The following is a 9926-nucleotide window of genomic DNA, read 5'->3' as shown; positions in this document are numbered from 1 at the left end:
CAGAAGAAGCGCGGCCAGCAGGTCAAGGGAGGTGATTCTGCCCCTCGGCTCTGCTCTGCTCTGGTGAGACCCCACCTGGAGTACTGCCTCCACCTCTGGAGCCCTCAGCACAGGAAAGACACGGACCTGTTGGAGCGGGTCCAGAGGAGGGCCACAAAAATGATCAGGGGGATGGAACACCTCTCCTATGAAGAAAGGCTGAGAGAGTTGGGGTTGTTCAGCCTAGAGAAGAGAAGGCTTCGGGGAGACCTTATTGCAGCCTCTCAGGACTTAAAGGGGGCTTATAAAAAAGGTGGTGGCAGACTTTTTAGCAGGGCCTGTTGTGACAGGACAAGGGGGAATGGCTTTACACTAAAGGGGGATAGATTTAGACTAGATATAAGGAAGAAATTTTTTTGCAATGAGGGTGGTGAAGCACTGGCACAGGTTGCCCTGAGAGGTGGTGGATGCCCCATCCCTGGAAACATTCCAGGTCCGGTTGGACGGGGCTCTGAGCAACCTGATCTAGTTGAAGATGTCCCTGCCCATGGCAGGGGGGATTGGACTAGACGACCTTTAAGAGGTCCCTTCCAACCCAAACTATTCTATGATTCTATGAATTCAGAGAATATTGCCAATTCACATAGACTATGCCACAAGGACTTAAAGTTTCAGGAAAGTCACACAGGTCAGCGTACAGTACTTGATCAAATGGTACAAGAGCACAGAAATAGGTTGCATAAATACATGCTGTCACCAGCCCTTCTTGCCATTTAAGAAACTTATAAACAGTTTAATACCACTCAGTGAGAAAAAGGGAAATCTGAGTTTGAAAAAAGGGAGATAAGTGTCTTATGGCTGGCCAACAAGAAAAGAGAAAATCGAAACAGTATCGCAAAAAAGATCACAAAGGAAAGTAGACAATTAATAAAATGTCATTCAGGATCTATCACAAAAGAGGCTGAAGAACATTGCAAAGAATTGTGTAAAGGGCACGTATCTGAAAACAGAAAAGAGTTAAAAAAATGGGATTTGATTTCATGAACTGACAAGAACAGAAAACAATCGAGGAGGCAAAGATGCAGAACTGGGCAAGATGTGCAAATCAATGGAAGAAGCAGACTATGCTGAAGGGGAATCGTTGCACAGATACAGAATCTGCAAAATACAGATTGTATTCCAGTATTCATAACCGTCTCTAATAGTTAACACTAATCTTAATACTTAGTTCTTTATTTTTTCAAAAGGAAAATAACTTCATCAGAACTTACAGCTGTCAGCTATTAAATTGAGACATTTTAACAAGCTCTGGTTTAGTTTATGCCACTCAAGGACTCATGAAGAATTCAGTAAAGAATAAAGATGAGTCATATGGTTTGAAAACAGGTCCTACCAACACTGTGATCCAATACAGAGGGATCAAAACCATTGTAACTAAAATATCAAGCATTTTACAAAACATTAAACAGGTCTTCAGGCATTACCAGCTTCCATTCTAACTGAATACTTCAGATTTCCAGCACTCTAGAATTTCCAGCAAATTAGGAATTAATTTTCTGAAAAAGATGCACTGCAAATTTCCGAAGTCTTCCAACTACCATTATCATAGACTTCCCAATCAAAAGAAAGCAAAATGAAACACAGTAAAACACAGAAAAATACCACACTGCTTTCAGTTAAGGTTTTCACTGCTATGGAATATTCCAAAATCTTGAAACAGCTTGCTTTATAGGACCTGTGTCATGGAGAAAATGCTGAGGTGACGTCCATTCGGGAGCTGGTTATATGAAGTAATATTCAAATGCAATTAAAAAGATAGAATATTTTAGGTTAAGTTCTTCAGGGCAGGAACTGACTTGTTTCTTGTATTTATGTATAGGAATGCAAATATTTAACATTCTGTATCAAATAGAGACATCTAGCACTTTTGCTACAAGCTAATAAAAGGGTACTCAAAAGATTAAATTAGAATTCCAAACCAGTTTCAGTAGCTTATAAACAATCATGTCAATTGTTTGAAGAATTATCCAAAATCCCATTTACCTATAGATGTTAGCATGATTTTTGGTAAAGATTCATTGCACTTGCTAAAGAAAATATCCCTTCATCCTGTCAGAAATCAGAGCTTATTAATTGCTGTAACTAGCAATAAGTAAAAACAGCTGTCCTGCCAAGCTCTAAATTTCCATAAGTTGTAAATGTACGTAAAAGCAAGCATAAAAATACACACAAAGCAGCATTAGAAAAATTACTGCTATTTATAGGGTCCACAGGCCCCAAAATAAATCAAGTAGATACACCCCTGCAGAGTCCTCCAGTAATAATTACCAGTTGCTCCGGAGGCTTACAATCAAGAATCTAGTCATCCTAGTCCAAGGCACAGCACAAATAACCACATCCACCCCCGAAGACTCATTGACACAACTGTGCACGTATACACAATCTGCCCACAGAACCACAGGCTACCATCTTTCTGCTACTTCCCATCTTATCTCTTCATAGGCTATACTTCCAAAAATTTACTGCTTGCAAACCTTAAAGGCAGCATGTAATATGTATACATTTGTATACCAGTCTGTAATATGAACTGCAAATCAAAGAACACTTCTAATTTTGAAGTGTTTTAACTGCTCTTTGTGAGATGCTGGATAACATGGATTGACTTCACAAAACATTTATGACACTGCACAGATGCTAAACAATACCTCTGAGAACGAGGCCAAGATAAAACTATTACTAAAAATCACCCACTCTCTCACTCAAACCAATTTTTCTGGAATCTTTAACTGCTCTGCCCCCCTCTATCGAACATTACAGTACTACTACATCATTACATACAATGCCTAGATCTTAAACCACCATCTTCTACTTCCCCTCAATTTTAGTCCCTTTTACTCACATGACTTTGTTTTCTCACCAAGAAAGGGAATTTGGCCACCTTCTAGCTCACTGTTCATTTTTTCAAGGCCTCTCAAAAGATAATGTTAGAATTGAACTCTGGCAAACTCAGCTACCCCAACGCTGGAGTTGCACTCTAACATTCAAGACTACACAAGATTCAAACTTACTAACCTTTCATATTTTATAAATTACATTTGTCACTAATCTGGTTTTTCAATGCACTGTCTGAAATAAAAAACTAACACCAGTGATACCCAATGCAAATGCTTTAATCTTATTACTAAAATAACCAAATTTAGTGTTTTGAATAAAATACTTTAGGAAAACGAACACGATTTTTATAAGAATCCCTGAAAAAGTTTAAGAATAAGTAGGGAACAGATATTTTACCACATACCCCTACCAAGAACAGTGATTAGAGTGCCAAGATAGTCTACTTGTAAAGTCAAACATAAAAATCAAGTCTATTTATTCATATGGCATTTTTTGTTATTGCTGTTTATAAGCTTTCTTATTTATCATGATTTTTATTCTAGACTTGTTAGCAGATCTACATGCAATCAAGCTTTTATCTGTGAAATCTGTGAAGTGTTCCTTCAGTATTATCAACAAAATTGACCCGTGACTGCTCAAATACCAAGGTGCTAAGCCTGTTAAGCAGTGGCTCAATACTAAATTAAACTTCCCCAAGGGAACATCATTACATACACAACATTGTAAAAGCTGTTCAGTCATCATGCCTACAAAGTACATGAGATATTCTCCTTCATAAGCTCAGGCCTAAAGTCATATCCGTGGAGTTTGTTTCAAAAAAACTCCTTTTAAAGTCCTCTCTGCTAGCCATAGTATCACTGAGCAGAGGGAATTCAAGTGACTTCTTTCAACTTCAGTGATGCTATCCAGAACCTACACAGTTAGCAGTGAAACGACAGTTGTTTTATCTTATTACTACCTATTACAAGAAACCCAAAACACCTGATAAATGTACACAGAGGAGCTATTCACAGGGTGACAATGGAGAAGGGGTAGAAAAAGAGAGTACCGTAGCTGAGGTCTTCCTTCCCAGATTTTCCAGCTGCTTAAAATAAAGGGTAAAAAGCATCCATATTTGTCACAAATATACCGGAGGAAGAATGGAAGTTCCACAGCATTTAAAGATGATCCTAAGATTATATTCTTGTGAGAATCACAGCTGAATACACTTTTCCAGTAGCTGGGTTTCTTCCCAGAAATGTAGTAATCCTGGCTTCCTATCTGTTACCCCAGCCCTCCCTCTCCTGCCCCTCCCAAAGTCTGACTGAAATTCTTTAACAAATGTCTTACTACATTTTTTAATTCCTACTTTACCTAACTTAGACAATGATATAAAGTGTTTCTGAACTTCAAGCTGACTGCATAAGCTTTTTACAATAGGCACAGTATTGGTTTACTGGGGGAGTTCCGGCTCTTTGCCTAACAGTTTGCTTAAAAATGTCCATCAACACAGGCTTCACAAATATTCACCTGAATGTATTAACTGGCACAACCTGTTTACAGCTTGGATGCCAAGATTTTTATTGGCAGTTCATGAGCAATGCTGTCCTTTAATCCAAAGCATTTAAAGGGTTTCTGAGACTTCTTCAACACAGTTAAAAGATTATTATTTATATCGCTAGGGATTCTTCCTTATTGGTGGAACAGAGTATCAATAGCAGGGCCAATTCACTGTCAAGTTACAAGGAAGTCAGATATAGTCTCCAGCCTGTTTTGCACCATCCACATAGTTTTCCCAAGCAGTTAAAGTAACAATGTGCTTGTGGCTGTGCTATGTACAATCTAAAAGCGACACAAACATCTTAATGGTCCTTCTGTATGTGGAAAAGGCCTAATAGTTACCAAATTAAAATTTTCAAGTTACACATTTAGAAAGCTACATAAAATGTCAAGATTAAATTTTCCTATTTAAAAGAACCGTCACTCAAAAAATTACTTCCCTTGAAAGACGTAGGTTTTATTCTTAGACACACCTGAAACTTTTTTTTAAAAAAAAAAAACTCTTCACAGACTTTTGCCATTCAAATTATACAGAACAGATCTGAACAAGAAGACAAGCCATAGTTTAAGTTAAACCCTGGTTAAACTTATCTCGATATTCAATATTACTAAGGAAATATAGTATTTCAAATGGAGACCAAAATAATCTAGGTACATCATACATCAAGCAGAATATATTGCTTCTAGTCCTGTACTTAAATCATTACAAAATCATTAATTTCATGTCATTTAAGCTCCCTGATCATTGATCCAGGGAAACAGCAGTGAAAACATTCCCAAAATACTTGAACGGGTATACTGAAAGATCTATCTATTCCAGATTAAAAGATGTTGGTCCATATCTAAGACTGCCCCACTTCATTCAGCACATTAAGGCAATCTCTGTAGCAGATCTTTCTCAAACTGCTGGTGTCAAGATTACTTTAGGCCACTGAATAGCTTTTATGGGACATAGAAGGCCCACTTCCATGTCTAATCTCTAGAAGAAGTCACTGTAAGTGGCTAACACAATGCTACAAAGATGTTGAAAGAAGGTAGTGTATTACCAAGCTTTCAACCACTGCACACCATCACATGCCTTAAGTCAAATGGACAGAGTACAGCAAGTTTTCTGGTGGTTGCATTCTAACTCCAATAATTCATCAGCCCCAAGACATCAAAATTCATAGCAGTTAATTTGATTTAGATTTCTTATTTATTTTCTGAGCTGCAAACACATTATCCATTTCCAACATCACATACTAATGTTAACTTCTAAACAATAAAAAGGGCCTTGGATAAGTTATTACCCTACCATAACCTCAGCATTTTTCACTTGTAGAACAAGGACAATATTTACCAGCTTCACAAGAGCACAGCAAGATAGGCTCTTACGGTCTTTGGGAAAGAAAGAACATGTTTAAGTAATTTATATAATCAAGTCAGCCAATAAAATTCTTACAGTTTCCAGGAGTTCCAACGTTTTTTCTGTTTTAATTAACGGGGCACGCAAGTAAAACAAGATACTTATTTTCTTACAACATCCTGCTCAAAGGTTCCAACTGCACAACCTTTAAGCATAAGCACTTTTCACTCCTCCCTTTTGATGTAGATCCATGCCTCTCATCATTCCTTCCCCACCACTTCAATCTTTACTCCCCCATCCTTGCAGTGCTCACTCCTCCAGAAGCAGAGGAGTTTGATCATGACAAGGACATCACACAGTAGCACCTTCCCTATTTCTGCTGATGATTCTGGCAAAGAACTAGCATGTAGTAAGCATGGGAACAGCCAGCCCCCTTTGCCCTTTTTTTTATTCTATAGGGAACACACAGGAATAAACAAGCTTAGGAAAAGAGAAAAACATATAGGCCAGAAGAAGCATGAAAAATAGGGAAATGTGTCACTAAATGAATTGGCTGCTAATCAACAAAGAACAGTGCAGTGTAATCTTTCTCCCAATTAGAAATTCACAAGTGATACTACCCGAACAGAGAGAACAGGCTTGGGAGGAAAGAGGAGGGGCAAGGAAATCACGAGCAAATTGCTTTCAAGAAGTCACATATTAGCTCAAATTACAAAAAAGTAATGAACACAATTTTTGGTCACCATTTCATATAACTAAACCAAAGTCTCAACAGCGTCATGCTCAACTACCATTCAGACTTACAAAATTTTAGAGAGATACAGTTTTCTTTAACAAAACTCAGCTAAACACAGGCAGTAAAAAAGGGGAGAGAAAGCAAAAGAATTCTTTTACTAGCAAGGAAATCAAAGAAATGTTGAAAAATCTTATGCAAGTGTAATTTATGAATTACAATAGAACACTATTAAGCATACCTACAATTAAAAAAAGCTATTCCTTCTGCAACACTGCCAGGTAAGCACCGATTCAACACCCAGCTGCAAGAAAGCGACAAGATCTTCATTGCTACATTCATTTCTTCTTGAAAGTATGTACTATGTCAATCAAAAACTGATAATTTTCTTATAGCAGCCTGGCTACACCTTAACAACTTTCTGTATGTCTTTGACATACAAAAATGAGGGAAATGAGGAGGCAGAAGCAGACCAAGAAATGGTTTGGCACCAAAATGTGCATTTCTGCCTCATTTGTTTCCCCAGAAATACCAGAATTACTGAAGCCTCCTTTTCTGGCACTGATTGACAGAAGATAGTCCCATCTCCTTTAAAATATGAATAAAAAACCCAATTTAGATGTTATTAATCTCACTGCCTTAAAGCTTCCCTTTTAGTGCTAAGTCGGATGCCTTAGAAGATGAATATTCTGGAGTTTCTGAGGCATGCCCACCACAAACCATTTTCCCTTAAACTACTCAATTTTCATTCCTCCCTATTGTTAAATTAATAGTTTAACCATATAAAGACAGAATTCTACCGCAGAAATAGTGAAAAAATATAATTACTTTTTAAAAGTCTCTTTCCTCCTCCATCAACAGGATCTGTCTTCCTTTGTAGATCACAGAGTTAAGTAAACTTGCATATTCAAATTGGTCTCTAAACTATGCCTCTGAAAATTACTTCCAAACTAAAACCTTTTATTAAACAAACTGGCTTAAATAAGCCTGCCAAATACTTCTTAAGACCTACACATGAGCTTCACAGTTTGAATCCTAGACCAGTTATTCCACCTGTGGCAGAAGACCACCAGTAGGCTGTAAGACGTAGGACAGACCACGCGAGTGCCTCTCAGTTCCTGCCACCTGTTACAAAACTCAACTGACTATTCAGATGTCTAACGATAGCAGTGAAATTATTATTTGGTAATGGAAGAACTAGGTTTTTCTTCAGCTAAGAACCAACTTATTTCATACCCTCCCTGCTAAATAGTAAACGATGATTCAAGATGGTCTTCTGGGGTTTGTTTTATTGCAAAAAAATGTTTTGGTGGTTCTCGGCTTCAGTAATTTAGAAACACTTAGATCAGCTTCAGCTGAGAAAATGCACCAGAAGCACCACTACTCAAGTAAAGTGAGTCAAAACAACTGAATAGAGTCTAGCTGAGAAGATGGGTGCACTACGTAACATGGTTTGGGTGACTCCTGTGGAATTCTGTGTCTTCCGTCCTACAACTATAAAGCTCAAGAGCTGGATATGAACCAGAATGTAGACCGTCCCAAGAAAACAGAATTTATCTATCCAAAACCAAAATTGTTTAATAGCATCTACCTGTGCTATTTACCTTTTCCTAGAAAATACCACTCATAAGAAAAACTTGCTAAGTCAACTCTGACAAAAATAGCATAACAACATTACTTTTAGCATTATATAACGGACTCATCATCTTATGTTCTGCCCGGTAGATTATTTTAGAACTGGCTATACCAAAACATCCAGAACTACATTCTTTGACTCACTAGATGTTTATGTTTTATCTTAAGCTACTGACTATGAACACAACAATACATTCACCTTTTTCTTCACTATAACTGTCAGCTCTCTGGTCCTGTAAGAACACAAAAGAAATGTTACCCAAACTGTTTAAAAGAATTGCTCTATTCTAATAAAGTAAAAGTTGAAACAAGGTCTACTCTACTTCTTCATTAAAAGTGAACTCTTGCAGTGAAAACATCCACAGGGTAGCGACAGTAAAAAGAATGGCAACTTAAATGAAACTTTTTTTTTTTAACGTTTATTAGCTATTTAGTTCTAGCTTGGTTTTCAGACTACAAGGCACCTTGTTAGGTGTTATCAGAACCAGTGTACTGATACAGCTACAGTGAAAACTCTCCTGGTGGTGTTACTGCTTATGTGAGCAAACAAACACCTTTACTGGCAGAGATAATATCCAGCACACCTTTTTTCCCCAGCATCTGCATTTACACATTGCAATTGATCATACACAAATACTGTTCAAGAAGTCACAAAGTAATAATCAACATGATTATACCATTAGAAGATGCTAGGACAGCTTTAGTTACAACAGAATGGAGAAAAAAAAAAGTTAATCATACATGAAAGTTAGGTTCATTACAGGTCACTAACACACACATGGGCATCATGGTTAAATAACGTTTTCTTTCCTTTCATGCATGTTAGCATATCTCATCAGGCAAGTCTTTGAGAATAAAATTTTCACATAAGACCCAACTAATGACAGTATGAGCTCAACTGCTGTGTGGAAGATGACCACTGCTCATCTATATATTCACAGCAATTGGCAGTATTGCAACCATAGCATAATTTCTAATCATAACTTTTTTCTTTTTAAGTCTCGACTTCATTAATACCTTGTTCTCAAAATATGAGCCTTCTTTTCTCATAGGCTTAACGCACTCCAAGACTGCGTGAAGGCATTCAGTAAACACATTGGTTTAGTCCCCAACTGAAACCAAACCTTTACACATTTCAAAATATTTCTCCAAATGCACATCTAACAGACATTAAAGTGTACACGCAAAGACAGCCTGAGCACGGTGCATCAGTTTCTGCTACAACTTTATTTTTTAAAAGAAAGTCTGCAATCCCCTGCTTAAAAACAAAAGGAAACCCATTTTTGGCTCCCAGGCCCTGTGAGATCTAATGTGAAATGTGATAAACACCTGGCCTTGCTCTTAAAGGGTTAAGAACGAAAAAGTTTAAACCACTTATATTTCTCCAGCTGTAAAACCAAAATATTGCCAGAGTCCTCCTGCAGCCAGGGTACTGGATAATTTAGGCTAAAATAAATGTTTATTAAAAAAGGGCGTTGATTTCTTGGCAGCGGTGAAAAGCAGGAGACACCCCTAGTGTCGACGTAAAATACTACAGGACTCCATACTGTATCTCTGGGCTAATTTTACGGCAGTAAAAGGGAAATTTAAATCGCCATGATTTAAAAAACAGAGCAACTCAAATACACACACCTGGACATACCTTCTTCCTGCAGTCTCAAAACCCACATGCCTATCATATCTGAAGTGTCAGCTTTCTAAACCCGGACGAATTAAAGTATACATTATCTGGCCTGCCTCCCTGCCATGGGCTACGTGCGTTATAGCTTTCCGGTCTGCACATGAACAGAAAAACGCTGC

This window comes from Pygoscelis adeliae, unplaced genomic scaffold, assembly GCF_000699105.1.
Source record: "Pygoscelis adeliae isolate BGI_AS28 unplaced genomic scaffold, ASM69910v1 Scaffold46, whole genome shotgun sequence".
NCBI lineage: Eukaryota > Metazoa > Chordata > Aves > Sphenisciformes > Spheniscidae > Pygoscelis > Pygoscelis adeliae.
This window is presented reverse-complemented; position numbering follows the sequence as displayed.